We start from the raw sequence: 16,428 nt of genomic DNA on the forward strand, positions 1-16,428 counted from the left end.
CAAGAAAGACAAACCACTAGTCATTGCTCTGAATTTTTTTCTTGAGAGCTTCTCATAAGTCGCATACTTTTAAGGTGGAACGATGAGTTCAAACAAGAATACCATTAGGCTATATTTGATTTGATAAGCAACAAACAGAGGGAGTTCAGGAAAAGTTTTTGAGTAATTTCACAAAATTTCTTAACAACATTTTCCTCAAAATTCTCTTTCTCTCTTATTTTCTACCAACCAAATACAGTATAATTGTCACATTGTCTAATTAATTAATAATTAATTAATGTTGAACCAGGATTATAACCCTAATCCACTCTACATGCTTAAAGAAAAGGAACGTTAGATTTTACAATTAAATTGGCGGGTAGACCAGCATTTATTACTTTTGAAAATAGAAAAAAGAGAAATAAATATTTCATAAAGGAGCATAATTAAACTGCACTATCGTTATTGCAGTAAGATAGATGACTGACTATTTTTTTTTTTTCTCCCTAACGACAATTAGCATTTAGCAGGTTCAATTTAGGTATCTTTGTAACCGATTTTGTACAAGCATAAATAAATACCATGCGCTTTAAAGATTTTGTATTAATTAGTAATTAGAATTTTGACTAGTTCGTCGGTCATCTTTCTTCTGCTTATGCCTTGTGGGAATTCCCAAGTGTCTTTGTTTAAAGCTTTAGATATTTTACCCCGCTACAGTTAGGGCTGTAACTTCGGGTGGACCCATCCCAATTCCCAACTAGGGGTGTCAATGGATTAGGCTTGTTTTGGATCCCATCCAGTCCAATTGGACCTGGTTCAGTCCATCTGTAATGGACTCATATTGGACCAGCTCGGGTTGGATCAATATCCGATCCTTTGACAGCCCTAATCCTAAATCCAACCCAATTCAGTCCTAGATTTTGCACGTTTTGGGCCTTTTTGGACTCTAGACTTGGCTAGAAAGTTTGAGAGCTTGACATAAACTTGGGTTGAGGGCCTCAAAAGCTAGATTCTTCCATATAACTTAACCCACCTAATTTGATGCCCATTCCCTTCAACAAAGAATAATCACGTTACATCCTCCTTTGATGAGGACATAATCATATTTGTTATATATTTTATGTTATACATAGACCTATACTAGCAGGGACCCGTGTAATGTACGGAAAAATTCATCATCCATGATGAATAAAGGATTAAAATGAAATATGAATTTTATATCATTTGCCTCACAAAATATATAAGTAAACAATAATGTAAGTCATAATAAATATTGCTATTAGAAAAAAATGAATTTGAAAAATCTCTATATCAAGTTACTATATTTGCATTATTATGTAAAAATAAATTAATAGAGTTTCAAAGATTAAAATAATGTTGAACCATCCTTACAATGTCATCACTGTTGTTGATTCTGCAACAAAATTTTTGTAATCATTAATATAATTTAGTTAAATAGATCAAAATTTATATGAATATAATTTTAATTCACTTAGCATGTTCAAAGATCGTATTCTTCTACAATGAAATGATTAAAATATAACTTTGTATTATTAATAGAAGTAAAAATAATTTGCCCTGTTCTTTCAATTCTGCAATAATTGTGCAATGTTCTTTCAATTCTGTCATATGTAAATCAATAACATCTGCGAGATGATTTCATAAAGTAAACTTTGTTGACACTAACCTGCTATATATAATAAAATATGTTAACATTAAATAAAATAAATATTATATATAGTATATATATGTACCCATGATCCAATAAGAGAATGTTTCTCTTTATTACATTTGAATACAATTTAGAAGTAATTCCCACATAAATAATTATTCTGATGACATCAATTATGTATAATAGGGTTAAGATAAATAATATTTAAAGAAACTCATTATATATACTATAAATAGAAATTATACATACCTACAAATATATTCTTATCGGCATATTCAAGCATTTTGTCAAAAGAGACAAAATTATACATACCTACAGTATAGCATTTCTGCTTATGGTATATTCAACATCAGCACAATGGATTTTCAGACGTGAAATACAATATATACATCCTTCATTAAGTAAATGCCCAAACTTCTCAATTTCCGTATTAAACAATTTAACTTTTACATCATCACCTTGTAATAGAATAAGGTAAAAATTGAGTATCTATAACATCTTGCATATTATTTAATATATTAAACATATTTCAATATACTTAGGAGTGTAAAATACCTGAGAATCAAAAATACCATTTTGCAAACCTTATAGATCATATCAGTTGACCTGCATGTATTGATATTCAATTTTTTATATGGAACCCAAAGATGCATCTTACAAATTGGCGTAGGATGGAATATCATGTTGTTAACACATTTAAATCATAATTAAAATAAAATTCTTTAATGAGTATAAAATTAAAACATTTACATAAGAAAATTTCTCAAAATATGAACAAAGTGAAATGTTTATAAGAAATATAAATTAAAACTAAACTCTGTCAATTTTTTAAAAAACGCTTTAAAAATCAATACAATATTTTCTAATTAAATTTTAAATTTCGTTCTTTTTTTTTTCACCAGTGACAATGCTCCATACAGTGTGACCTGAACAATTAAAAATTTAACTTATATTAGTTACAATCTAAGAAAATTAAAATTATTAATATGTTATGATAAAAAACATATACTTACTGATATTGGCAGTAGAGCATGTAATAATGATTCTGGGGTTTTGATTACAAGCCTGGAAATGGATTTGAGACTTACAAACTTTGCCAGCCCTATAAAAAGACGAAGGTAACAAAGAACCACATAGAGAGACAGTTGGAAATAGAAATGGAAGTGTCATTCAATCGACAATAAATGCATAGGAAGATCCCTAACAATACAAATCAAATTAAAACAGTATGAAATGGATTAAAAGTTCGAGTTTTTGAGCAAGCCAAAAACATAAATGGTGTTGAGATCCTAAAGAATGAACCGAGAGACAAACTGGAGTTGGGCATACCTAAAGATTCATCCAAAAAATGTAGTGGATGAATGGACCTGGGCTTAGCTTCTTTTCTTTATTACTTTATGGGCCTCGTACTAGACCCGGTGTGTTTTATTGGACCTTAACCAGTTATGTTAGTTTTGTAGCTGTTTGGTGGGCTTCCGGCTTAGAGCGCGTAGATGTTCAAGTTGAAGCTAATCAAAGAATTTGTGAGCCCGTACACTGGACTATTGTTTTCTGGCACTACTTAGAAGAAGTTTGCTGTTTATTTTTATTATATGTTTTGTCACTAAGAAAAAAAAAATGAAATAGGGTCTGTGTGGTTCACAGTTAAAATTGGAATCGGAATCGAAATGGTCGACTATTTGATTCAGACAGGAACCGTATTAGAATTGAAATTGGCTGGAATGGGATGTAATCCCCAAACATGGAGGAATACTATTCCCTAGGAATGAAAATGGGATTTCAATTCCACTCAACCAAATAATTAGAATTGAAATGGTCCAGTCCAATTCTCATTCCAAATTCCTATTCCCACAAACCAAATAAGTCCTACATATTCAAAATCAACATTAACATATTCAAAATAATTAGAATTGAAATGTTCTTGGCATTATTTTGGAGAGAGGCAAAGTGAAGATTCAAGTTGCAAAGCAGAAAGAATAAACTTTATTTCATGAAAACAAATGACTTGTTAAGGACGGGTGGAAACTGTGGAAAGGGTCCGGCGTTCAAATTTGGCCCCTTAACATAGAAGCCTCGGCCCATATTTTGAACTGTGCAGGAAACTTGAATTTTTGGGCCTAATGGTAACTAAAACTTCCAAAGTTTAAGTTTTGGTCCAAATCCAAGACCCAAAGCTTTAACAGATGAAGCCTTACCTCGCCTTTAACGCTAAACGAATTAATAATTGATTCTTACAAAATTTCAGATTACTTGTTAGTTTTTAACGAAAAAAATATCAGGTTCATTTGATTTGCAGTTGGAAACTTGGAATCAGAATCAACTAGGGGAATGGCATTCCATTAAGAATAGGAATTGGAATTGGATTCTGCATAACTAATTGATCGGAATCAGAATTCCGATTTTAGACCCTTGTTTCCAGAAACCAAAACAGACCCTCAGATTATCTTTTCTTTTTCTTTCTTTTTTTTCTTTTTTTTTTTTCTAAGGCAAAAACAAAGCATTCAATTTATTACTTGAAATATCATTTACAATGAGAGTGCAAGGAAATGTGAATCAGGAGACCATGTATGTATGAATGCTTTGAATTCTATAAACAAAGCTTCGCAATCCAGTGAGAATCACATACATGCATTCATTCATCATGGGCACAGAGAAATGATGAGGTACCCGAAAATAACCCAGGAATCTTCACTGAAAAACTTTGAATATCTAATATTAGCTGTAAAATCCATCAATACATGGATGATATGGATTGTGGGATTGAACACGTGACAAATCCAGCGGGCCAAAAAGGCAGAAATATGGAAAGCTCCTTAATTGATTTGATTTAGCTCATTCATGGACCATTTAAACTTATCCAGGATTAGGCCCAGGCTCCAAGTCCTTGGGTTGGGATGGGTTCAGATTGGTTCAAAATTGGTAAGCTAGCCTAGAAATAAAATTCTAATTTCTACAAACATAAATTATAGCATGTATATTTATTTAGTTAAAATTTATATAAATTAAAAGACAAAAAACACCCCCAACACCCATGTTTTGACTTTCGTCATAAAATAAAAGTGGTTTCCTTATCCTTTTACCAGGGATGAATCTGATTGATCGAAAATGGGATGTACCCAAATGAGCCTGCTTTCAGGAATGTTAACTTAATAGTTCACTTTTTGTCGTCTAACTTTCCAATTAAAACATGCATATTTTGCTGACACAACTATAAACAATATATTACCTTTCAATCTCATCATGCAACTAGCAATTACAATGGATGCATTTTGAATATGCCTAGCAATACAGACATATCTATATACCCGGTGGTGGCATATTCCACCTCATATTCCACGTAGGCAGTCCAGACTCCAGAGGGTAGCCCATCTCATCAGATGGATTTTCTACACGCTAGCTACACCTTTCAATCAATCAATTGGGTGAAACTAGATGGACGGTAATGTAGGAGATAACATTGAATATTGGAGGGAGATTATAATATATATAAGGGACAAATAGCTACCGAGACAATTACATCAACAGTTGTCCAATTATTCACACTAGGAGACAACATTGGACATGATCGATAGAGTCGACTTCTTGCTCTTGGCAACTGGGTCTGCTGCATCACAACGTTTCAGAAGAGGAAATAAAGAGAAGAATCCAGATCCATCATCCCTTTGTCTGTGATGGTTTGGTGCAACAGAATCATGCAATGTATGAGAAAGTTAACTAGGATCACTATTTAACCATTATGGTGATGGCCGAGGGGCCAGGTCTTTAGTTAATAAAACTCAAAAGGTGATGGCCAAAGAACGGGGTATAGCTTTTGAAATGACCATCTCTTGGCTTGTTTTGTGCGGCTTTTAGTGCTTTGTCTAAGTTCCAAAGCCCAATAGAAATAAAGCTAGCATAGCTAGACAAACAACATATGTTACACCGCGTTTGTTTGATTCATAAGATAATGACCAAATTAAGTCTTCCTCTGTTTAATTGTCTTCAACAAGTGATTAAATCTAAAGATTATGATATCAGGAGCCACTACAACCACCCATTCTAAACATTAACATCATATAATACGATTAGAATATTTTGATTTAATTTTTATGGTCTAAACATGAAGCCAAGGCAAGCATCAGCATTATGCAATCACCGAATCTGAAATCTGATTATATGATCTCAAGTGAATTGTGATCTGCTCCATACAAAACGCTCTTGGCACCAACTTCAGTCACATCCCACCATGTATTGAAAATATCTCCCATGAATAATAACATATAAGTATGGAATGTGAGGGGAAAATACAGAGTATTCCTCTTGGACTCAAATGTGTTATTTATTTAATGGGATTGGAGTGAAATACCATTAAAATTAAACCCTAAACTTTTAGTATATTGTAATTATTGTTTATAAACTATAAGGGTAAATGGGGGTAATCATGCAATGTAGTATTTCCCCATTTCCTACAAACATTTGATCTATCAAGACTAAACCCTGTCCCTAAATGTCCCACTCTCAACCCTAAGCCTTTCCCTCCAAAACCCTAGTTCTCAGCTCATGTCTTTGGGGAATGAACGATGAACCCGGGTTAACACCATTTTCATCTTCCATTCCAATGCATTGTACATAAGCAAGGTTTTAAAAATCAACTTGGAACTAGAATCATTCTAACCATCGGTTTCTAGGTCGACGATTTGATTGTCTGGTTTGAACAGACAGCCTGTTCCAATTTTAAAAATAATAATAATAATAAAGGAGCAAAACCATTAAAAGGATCGAATAGATCAATGGTTTGACTGCTTGGATCATCGGGTCACTAACCAAATCAATGGTTTGTACGCAAAAACTGGGTTAAAGGTGAAATAGAACCAATTGCTTAAATGATTCTAGGGCCAAATGATACGACCGCCGAATCAATTGCAGTTCGAAAACACTGGCTTGAAGCTTGCTCGGCTTCTTCATTCTTTCCTTCACGTAGGGGTCTGGTCGATGCTTGAGATTCTCCTCCACATGAAGCTCACCCACTATGACTTACATCTCGCCATGCCTATTTGCATGAACACAATCTACGCTAAAGCTAAGTCTCATCTCCTTGCTTCCATGCAACGAGAAGACAGACACTCACACAAAGTTGACATATATGTAGAAGAAGCTGTGCGATATATACCGAATCAGAGATAGTTTCTAGGATTTATCCTGATGCTGGATGGTTGGAGGTCGGAGCTTATTGGGAAGTAGCTAGCTAGCTCATTCGCCATTACTTACATCTCTCCTCACCTATCTACATTGACTTAACACAATCTGCTTTCGATCAAGTCTTATCTCCTTGTAAAGAGAAGACGCAAAGTCAACATATAGGTATAGAAGAAGCTTTGTGATATATATCGAAGAAAGCTTGTAAGATTTTCCCCGATGGTTGCTAGATGGCCAAATTAGAATTTAATATCCAATCTGATTTCAAATTTTATTTAAATTAAAACATTTCATTATCGAATGAAACTCAGATTTATATTCATTCGATCATCATATGCCAATCCAATTATAGCCTATGAGTACTAACTATTAATCTGTTTCTTTAATTTAGGCTCACTTTGGAAGAGTACACATTTGGAATTCTTCTAAACCTTATTGCACCGTAAATATTTGGATTGTTTATAGTCTTCCCAAACTGAGCCTTAGTGCCTTAAAATATTTAGAAAAAGATTCCGTGCATGATCAGTGACTGATGATCAGTTAAACTTCTAGCTGCTAGTTTCGACAAATTACACACATGCAAAATTAATTGAAGATGAAGTTTCTTGTTCATTAGGAAATGGGAAAACTAACCGATTCCTGCTATTTAATTCATGCAAGCCGATATTACGCTTTCTTTCTTTCTTTCCTTTTCCGAATGTTGGGAAGGAATACATTTATCTTAGTCTTACTAAAATTCAAAAAGAGAGAATATTTCCATTTCTTGATCGATCGGCTCTGCATCTGCAAAGCACGTGAACACACGTGGGTAGGTTCACAAATTAAATCACACGAAAACCTATCTGATTGGACCTCTCCTTCAATCCATTATCGTCTGAGAAAGACTGGGGATATATTGTAAGTGAAGAGATATGTCCAGATTTTCAGAAATATTCCAACTATTATACTACTACTACTACTACAGGTATAAGTGGTATCATAGTGTTGTTTACAATTTCTTTGATTTTCTAGCAATTTTTTTCTTCTTTTGAGTGTAACCTGATAACACAATACACACATACAAATTTTATAAATATAAAATTAAGCTGATAATCTATCACCGTTGGTTTTACTCTGTCTTTTTCTTGCAAATTGCTTAAAACCTAAACCTTCACATCTTTTCATGAAAAATGGAGAATCAGGCAAGATTTGTGACAATTACATGAACGGTTCCCTGAACTCTCAGACCAGTTTTGTGGATACACATGACGACAATGAATTTGATGGAGAGACCTTGGAGACTTGGTTTATTCTGCCAACTTCTGAACTCTGAAACCAGACAAAGAACCCCCTCCCTTGTCTGTGTCCATCAACTGGGTGTTTCCTTTGGGGTACTCCAATAACTTAAGCTTGTGTGTATCCATCTACAGGTCGCCTTCTTTTGGAAAATCATCTCAGCAATGATATTTACTTTCTGCACTAATTTAATGGCCGGATGAAGCTCTGTTTATGTGTCGAAGGAAAAAAATATTAATAAGAAAAGAGAAAACAAAACAAAAAGCTTCCAAACGGAGGGACTACTTACATGCAATACAGAGGATGAATTTCACAGAGATGGTTTTCATTGTGACTACAGTCGTTACGTGTGAGAGGACGTTAATTATATCTATCCTATTACTCGATATAGCATTCTTTGTAGTTAATATTTTTCCACCCTACGCCAAAATATCAGTACTCAAATAATTACATAAATGTTGGGTAGGCGCAAGACATGATTCTAGTAGACAATTCATGGCTACCACAAATTTTAATTTGCAAGGGTATATAGTAACCCAGATAAGATTCAATCAAATATGGGCAAGGTTCTGTCTCTGTGAACTGTAACTAATTAACTATTCCATTCATTGAAAGGATTTACCCTAGCTTTATAACACCCAACAAAAGTGAAAAGTTTTTATAAAACTTCAATTGCAAATTACTTGACAATTCATCCAATCAATATCTATCACATAAAACTCAAGTTTTCCCTAGTAAATGGTCTGCTCTATTGCTTAGAAAAGGTTTATTAATTTGGAGATAATTTTCAGTCTCAATTATCATTCCAATTCATTAGAATCTCATACTCGAGGATTAAATACAGTGGGTTCATTCAACTGATTTTTTATATATTTTATACATATTTAAAAGCTTAGAAAAGAATGCATAGAATTTATTATATAAAAAATATAACAAAAATTAAATTATAGCCCTTAAATCTAAAAACCATTTAAATTCAAAACGTCTTGACTCTTGAACACGAATACACGAATCAGTTAAATTCTAGAACCGCTGACAAGAGCATGAAAGGACTAGATTGTCAAAAAAAATGAATCGCGGGAAAATAACACGATATATGGCCAAATGACATTGCTAATGTGAAGAGAAAATTAATTAATGTAGTAGGCAAGTTAGGTAAGCATAATGAGTGAGTATGTAATCGTTGTGTGATACATGTATCAGTTAATGTGCCTTTTATTCAAACATTTTTATTCTGTTAGACAGAAATTATCCATTATTTTATTATTTTTGTCAAAATAATTAAAAATAAAAAACAATAAAAAAAGAAAAACGTAAATGAGTTCCAATTCCCAACACGTTTAGGTTTTCCTCTTTTGATAATCTATTTTGCAGCACATAGGTGGTCATTCTTCACTAATGCATACAAGTGCAAGAAAAGAAACAAGAATGCTTTATCCTTAAAACACTATTGGTTTATATCCCTCACTTAAAGATTTGACTATATTGTTTTGTTCTAGCGTTTAGATTTTAGGGAAAAACTACCATGTTAAGATTCTAACCATGTAAAGTTCTAAGTATTGGTAAGATGTGCCATTGTATCTTGGGGGTACCAATACCCATTTTTAAGGTACTTAAAAACCTATTTTTTAATAATTAAATAACATAAAACCAACCATGATTTTAATGCAAAATTTTGAAAAACAAATAAAAAAGATGTGCATGGTTCAAAGTGTCGGTATTCAATACACCCTTTTCGGCTCATTGGGGTGTATTGATACTAATTTTGTGTCATATATCAAACAAGCCATATAAGTTCTTAATTTAATGTTTTTCATATCTTTATTGTTTGTTTATGAATATATCCCGTGGCTTTCGCTCAAGGCTTACGCTTCAAAATGTCTCGAGGCTTATGCCTCACCGTTATGAGACCCAATTGTCTTGCCTCTGTCTTTAGTCTTTTAAAACCTTGGTCTAATACACCCAGCTATATCAATATTTTAAATCATTTCATGTTTTTTCGTTTTTAGTTTTTTTAATTTTCATTTTTAGATGTTTTTATATTATTTTATAAATAAAAGAAATGATTTTTTGAAAAGAACTTTAAACAGATGTATCAAAAACCTCATAATACGGTACGATACATCCAATACAGAACATTATTGTATTGATATTTAAACCTATAGGGCCGGTCAATTCAGGACCGATCTATCTTAACCTAGCCTATACCCAGTTCATTAACAGATGAAAACCCTATTAGCCTACATCCTATCTGTCTTGTTGTTTAACTACAAGTGAGGCAATTAAGATAAGAATACATTATTAAACTATTATTCAATCAGTTCATCAAAATAGATGGTGCGTACATCCGGAGACGGATTTCGCATAAAGCGATAACACTTATTTGGTTGTTTCTGAAGCAGGTGGGATGAGAGCTACTTCCGTCAATGTGGTGATGCAACCCACAGGTCACCTTGTGAAGCAGGTGGTTGCTTCTGAATCGTAGACGATAACCCACAGGTCGCCTCTTGCGCCGATCTAACACCTTCCAGGGCATTTGCAGGTTGGCCTACTGAGGTGGGATCGAATAGATCGAGATAGGCGCAATGTATCTGAAGTACTCTCGAAGATATTTATGACGGCTTACGAATGCCACGTGCCAAAACCACGTGTTGCGATATAATTGCAGGCCAAATTGGCACTCATAAAAAATGATCATGACTAAGTTTCGACTGCATTTTCTTTTTCTGCTTGGGATTTAACTACAGTAACTACAATAACCCTATATAATCATCAAATCATTCTTCAATACACCATATCTAATATATATATATATATTATCTTTAGGCCAAAGTACCCTACAATCAGACATGTGGTATACCTAAGTCCTTCCAAGAAGAGAGACCACCAACTTGCTGACTAACAAAGCCCAAAGTTAACTACTCTAAGCTAACTACCATGTAGACACATGGCCATCTCTAATTTTTTTTCTCTTACTGCTTTCACACACGTGTGATATTGTAATTCTTCAGACATGAGAAGTGGGAAGTTCCCACTCTCAATCTCTTCCTAAAAAAATAAGCATAATATGAAACAATTATCAATCTTCCCGCACATTCACTCTAACCGAGCTTTTTGCACATTCAACCGTCTCTACCAAACTCTCAAGGAATCTGCTTTGTGAACCTAGAACCTGAGAGGAGTGTGGAACTCAGAGAACTTTCAAGGTGTCTACCAAACTCTCTTCGTGTACTCTCCAACTTCAAATAATTCAGAGAACTCTCCAACTTCAGAAGTCTGCAACTCAAAGAATTCTACAACAACTCTGCTACTCAGAGATGTCTTAACTTCAGCATTGGTGTTGTATTGAAGGTGATGAAGGATGATTTGATCGGATCTATGAAACGGCGACACGTGGACACTGACCCGACGTAAGCGACAGCTCAGCATTGCAGCCCAGTACAGCTAAGTAACGGGCCTATAAAGCAGCTCGCCACATCATATCACGCAAAAGAAAGAGCTCGCCACGACCCAAGCTCCGAGTTCCCCGAGCTACCCCCAAAGGGATATTCCGAGGCAACTTTAGCTCACAAGCTAAGAAAACCAACTCGCCCGAGATCCCAAGCAGACAAGTCATCCCGAGGACTAATTCTACTAAGGGTACTCCTGAAATATTCCGAGCTCGCTTAGCCCTCGAGTTGTCGCACGAGCATTCCACAGGAAGCTTCTATCTGATAGGCCGTACCAATCAGACTGCGCCATATCCCTTACCGACGATGCAGTTCTTGTCCTTTCGACAGTCTGTGCCCATGTCTCTCAGTAGGCGGAGGCGTGCCTGTCACTTTGGGGACGTGTCACTCGCCCAGGTAAGGAGTACGTCACAACGGTCACCTGTGTAGCCCTAGCAGGTAATGGTTGTGATAGGGGGACCAGTGGCGGTTATGCCCGATCTCACAAAGAGTGCCCCTATAAAAGCCTTCAGGACAGAGGAGAAAGTTCTTCTTGAGAACTCCAATCTCTCGAGTATAGGAAAAAAGCGTGACCTCCACTCTTAGCCTTCATTTTTCCCTTTACTTCCCATACACAGTACTAACTTAAGCATCGGAGTATTCCCACCGGGTAAATCCCCAGGAATCTTTCCTTTTATCTTCTCAGGTGCCGTTCGTTGCCAACAAGGAGCCAATCAGCAGTCATCTAGGAGTGCCCGGATCGCGCTACATCATTTGGCGTCGTTTGTGGGAAACACTTCAAACGGCCTTTCTCTCTAAACTCTTTCAGTTCCTTCTTCCTTGAAACAATCCAACATTCATGGCTTCCTCTAGCAATGTCGGACGAAGCACGGAAATGGACAACTCCAGGGAACAACCCCAGCTTCCTACTGTCTGTATCGGACAGTTCACTGTCCCCCTCTCAGCAGACAAAATCCCCAGCTTGAACGCGCCTCTCACAATGGCATCTGTCATCGCCCCACTCCCTACTATAGTCAGAACGATGTTCACCGAACCTTCGGTCATGCCCCCAGTAGCCAGCCCGAACCAGTTGGAGGACCTGATGCAGTGCATGAGAGCCATGTAGGCCCGAATGAAACAGTTCCAACAACTTCAGCTCTATCAACAACATGTGATGCACCAGGCCTCCCAGTACCATTATCAGCAGTAGTTCCCCCAGCTGCCCCAACCTCAGCTTTAACAGCCACAGCTCCAGCCTCGGCACCTGGCCTCACCGCTAGAGCGAACACTCTGGCCGAGGAGAAGCCCCCCAAAATCTCCCAAAAAACCAAGCCTCCCCCCCCCCACAGCAGGCAGGAGAGACCGACTACTCCGATCTCGCCGCGGGCAGATAGGTCGAGAGGACCCCAACTCGGCAGGTCAGCGTCGCCTCGACAGTTGAAGTATGGAACACCGATTCTTGAGAACCAGTTTGAGATCCTAGCAACAGACTCCAAGTAGGCCCCTTCTGTCCATAGCCATCACCAGCAAACCAGGCTACCCCCAACGCAAACCGTTCTGGATAGCGTAGAGGTGAGCAGCACGAACGTCGAGCCCGTCAGGAAGCAGAGGCGCCGATGCCGAGCTCGCCGATCTGTCACCCGCGGTTTGCCCGAGCTCATGGGCAAAGAAGAGGTAGGCTCGCCGAAGCCGAAGCTCCCCTCCTCTTAGTTCTGTCCCCTCTGTCTTCCGAACTCCTGGCGGTCCCGATGCCCAAGGATTTCAAGCTCCCCCCTCTTGACAACTATGACAGGTTGTTCGACCCGAGTGATCATGTAGATGCCTTTCAGTCACAGATGCAGCCCGCACATGGTACTGGAACTTGGCACCCGGGTCGATAAGAAGTTGGGCGCAGTTCGCACAAGCCTTCACGTCCTACTTTGTCACCAGCAAGCGGTGCCCGCGAACTAAAGAAAGCATCTTCAACATAGCACAAAGGGAGGGAGAGTCCATCAGGAGCTATATCAAGCAGTTCAATGACACTTGTATGCAGATACCGTGCCTGGATCCCGTTGTATGCCTTGTAGCAGCCAAGAAGGGCGTAAAACACAAAGAGTTCAAGTGGCACATGGTCGTCAACCAACCCGCGACCATAACCGAGTTTCTGAAACTTGTGGATAAGTTCATAGCCACCGAAGAGGAGACCAACCAAAAGGGTGAGGGGGCACCCGAAAAAAGAAAGAGAGAAGGAGAACCTTCCAATCAAGAGGACACCCGAAGAAAAAATGAAACAGCTCGGGGTGCAAAGCCGGGCCAACTGTTCCGAGCTTCTACTCCGGACCGAGCTGATTACATTCCACTAAACGCGAAGCAGGCCAAAATTCTGATGGCGATCAAGGACACCCCGTACGTGAAGTGGCCACCCTGTCTGAGGGGGAATCCCAATGATAGAAATAAGAATATGTATTGTAGCTTTCACAAAGGAGCTCATCCGTCGTGGATATTTTAGAAACTTTGTACAAAATAATAATAATAATAATAGTAATAGAATAGGTCGGCAAGGGGAGCCCGGTAAAGACGCTCCCAAGTCCAACAGCAGGCCGATCGAACAATCGCAGAGGCAGCCTCCAGAGGAAGGGCCAGTTCGGGGGACCATCCACATGATAGTGAGAGGTTCAATCGTTGCGGGTTGCATTTTAGCAGCAGCTCGAACGTTGGTTCGTGAGGTCACCTAGGAGGAGTAGAACCCCCCAAAGCGGGCAATAACAGAAGAGTCAATTCTATTCATAGAAGACGATACGTGAGGGGTCCATTACCCCCACGACGACACGCTCGTGATAAAGCTGAGAATCAACGACTTCGAGGTCAGGCGCATACTCGTTGAAACAAGCAGCTCGGCCGACATATTTTTCAAAGCTTTGTTTGACTAGCTCCAGTTGCAGAGAAGCAACCTGAAGCCTGCAGACACTCCTTTGGTAGGCTTCAGCATAGAAGAAGTCTGGCCCCTTGGGAAAAGAATAGTACTTGTAGAGGTCGGCACGTGGCCTTGTGTGGTCAGATTTGACTATGAAGTTCCCAACAGACTTCGAGGTGGGAGTAGCGTATGGCGACCAGCTTGAGTCCTGCAAGTGCTATGTCGCCCTAAAGGGGTAAACCAAGGTAGCCGATGACCTTGAATTGGAGCGACCCACGGAGCAAGGCGAAGAGCGAGCCACGCCCACGAAAGAAATGGACGCGGTCCCGACCTCGACAGCAGACCTAGCTCGGATGCTCCAGATCAGCGCCTCCGTCCAAGAGCCCCTACGATCAGAACTGGTAAGTTTTTTACTTCAAAATTTAGATATTTTTGCTTGGTCCGTGACAGAAATGCCCAGTATAGACCCCGGACTCATAACTCACAAGATAAACACTGATCCTGTAGTTAGGCCCATTAGACAAAAGAAACGCAACCTAGCCCCGGAATGGTGGAAAGCGGTCGATGAGGAAATCGAGAAGCTCCTCGCAGCGGACTTCATAAGAGAAGTCCAATACCCGAGCTGGTTAACCAACCCCGTCCTGGTAAAGAAGGCCAATGGCAAGTGGTGCATGTGCGTCGACTACACCAACCTGAATCAGGCTTGCCCGAAAGACTGCTTTCCGCTCCCCCGAATCGACCGTCTGGTGGATGCGATCACAAGGCATGAGTTGCTAAGTTTCTTAGATGCCTATTCGGGCTATAATCAGATCAAGATGGACCCAGCAGACAAAGAAAAGACTGCCTTCATCACAGAGTTTGGCCTATACTGTTACAAGGTTATGCCCTTCGGGTTGAAAAATGCAAGGGCAACCTTTCAGAGGCTTGTAAATAAATTATTCGCATCGTTAATCGGCAGAAAAGTAGAATGTTATGTGGACGACATGGTCGTTAAAACTCAATTCTCACATGAATTAATACAAGACTTGCATTCTGTTTTTTAAAATTTGCGTAAGTTTAATATGAGATTGAATCCAAACAAGTGTGTGTTCGGTGTAACCTCGGGTAAGTTCCAAGGATACATCGTTAACCGGCGGCATTGAAGCCAAACCAGATAAGGATAAGGCCATCTTGGACATGAAACCACCCCAAAAGCTGATGGAAGTTCAGAGGTTGAATGGCCGCATAGCCGCCCTAAGCAGTTTTATGTCTAAATCGGCAGACCGCTATCTGCCGTTTTTTAAGGCAATAAAGAGCGAAGGGTTTGAATGGACCCAAGATTGCCAGCTCGCGTTCGACGAGCTCAAAGAATACCTTACTAGCGTGCCAACCTTAACCCGGCCCGATGAGGGCGATGTTTTAGAACTCTAGCTCTCGGTGCGCGACGAGGTGGTCAGTTTGATACTAATAAAGGAAGTAGATCAAGTCCAATGACCCATCTATTATGTTAGTAAAGTATTGCAGGGAGCAGAAACGAGATACCCAGAGATGGAAAAGCTAGCATACGCATTGATAATTGCAGCTCGAAAGCTCCGCCCGTACTTCCAAGCTCATACTATTATCGTCCTTACCGACAAACCTCTGAGGCAAGTATTGCTTAAGCTCGAGGTCTTCGGTCGGTTGACGAAGTGGGCCATTGAGCTCAGTGAGTACGACCTCTAGTACAAGCCGCGAACTACCATTAAGGCCCAAGCCTAAGCAGATTTCATAGCAAATACACATTCAGCTCCGAAGTTCCCAGTCTGGTTAAGCGCGAGGCTCCCACCTCGGGTGAGCCTGAAGCTCCCAGATCGGTCAAGTCTGAACCCTGTGAAGTAGTAGCCAATGTGGCACCACTCCAAGCTCAGCCAACCGTGAGCTGGGATGAGGAGCCCTGGATCCTTCACGTAGATGGCTCCTCGAACCAACAAGGCAGCGGTGCCAGAATAGTTCTGCACGGCCCAAGCGGCATGAAACTGGAGTACGCA

This window comes from Nelumbo lutea, chromosome 2 (assembly GCF_056320005.1).
Source record: "Nelumbo lutea isolate HS-2025 chromosome 2, American lotus-T2T, whole genome shotgun sequence".
NCBI lineage: Eukaryota > Viridiplantae > Streptophyta > Magnoliopsida > Proteales > Nelumbonaceae > Nelumbo > Nelumbo lutea.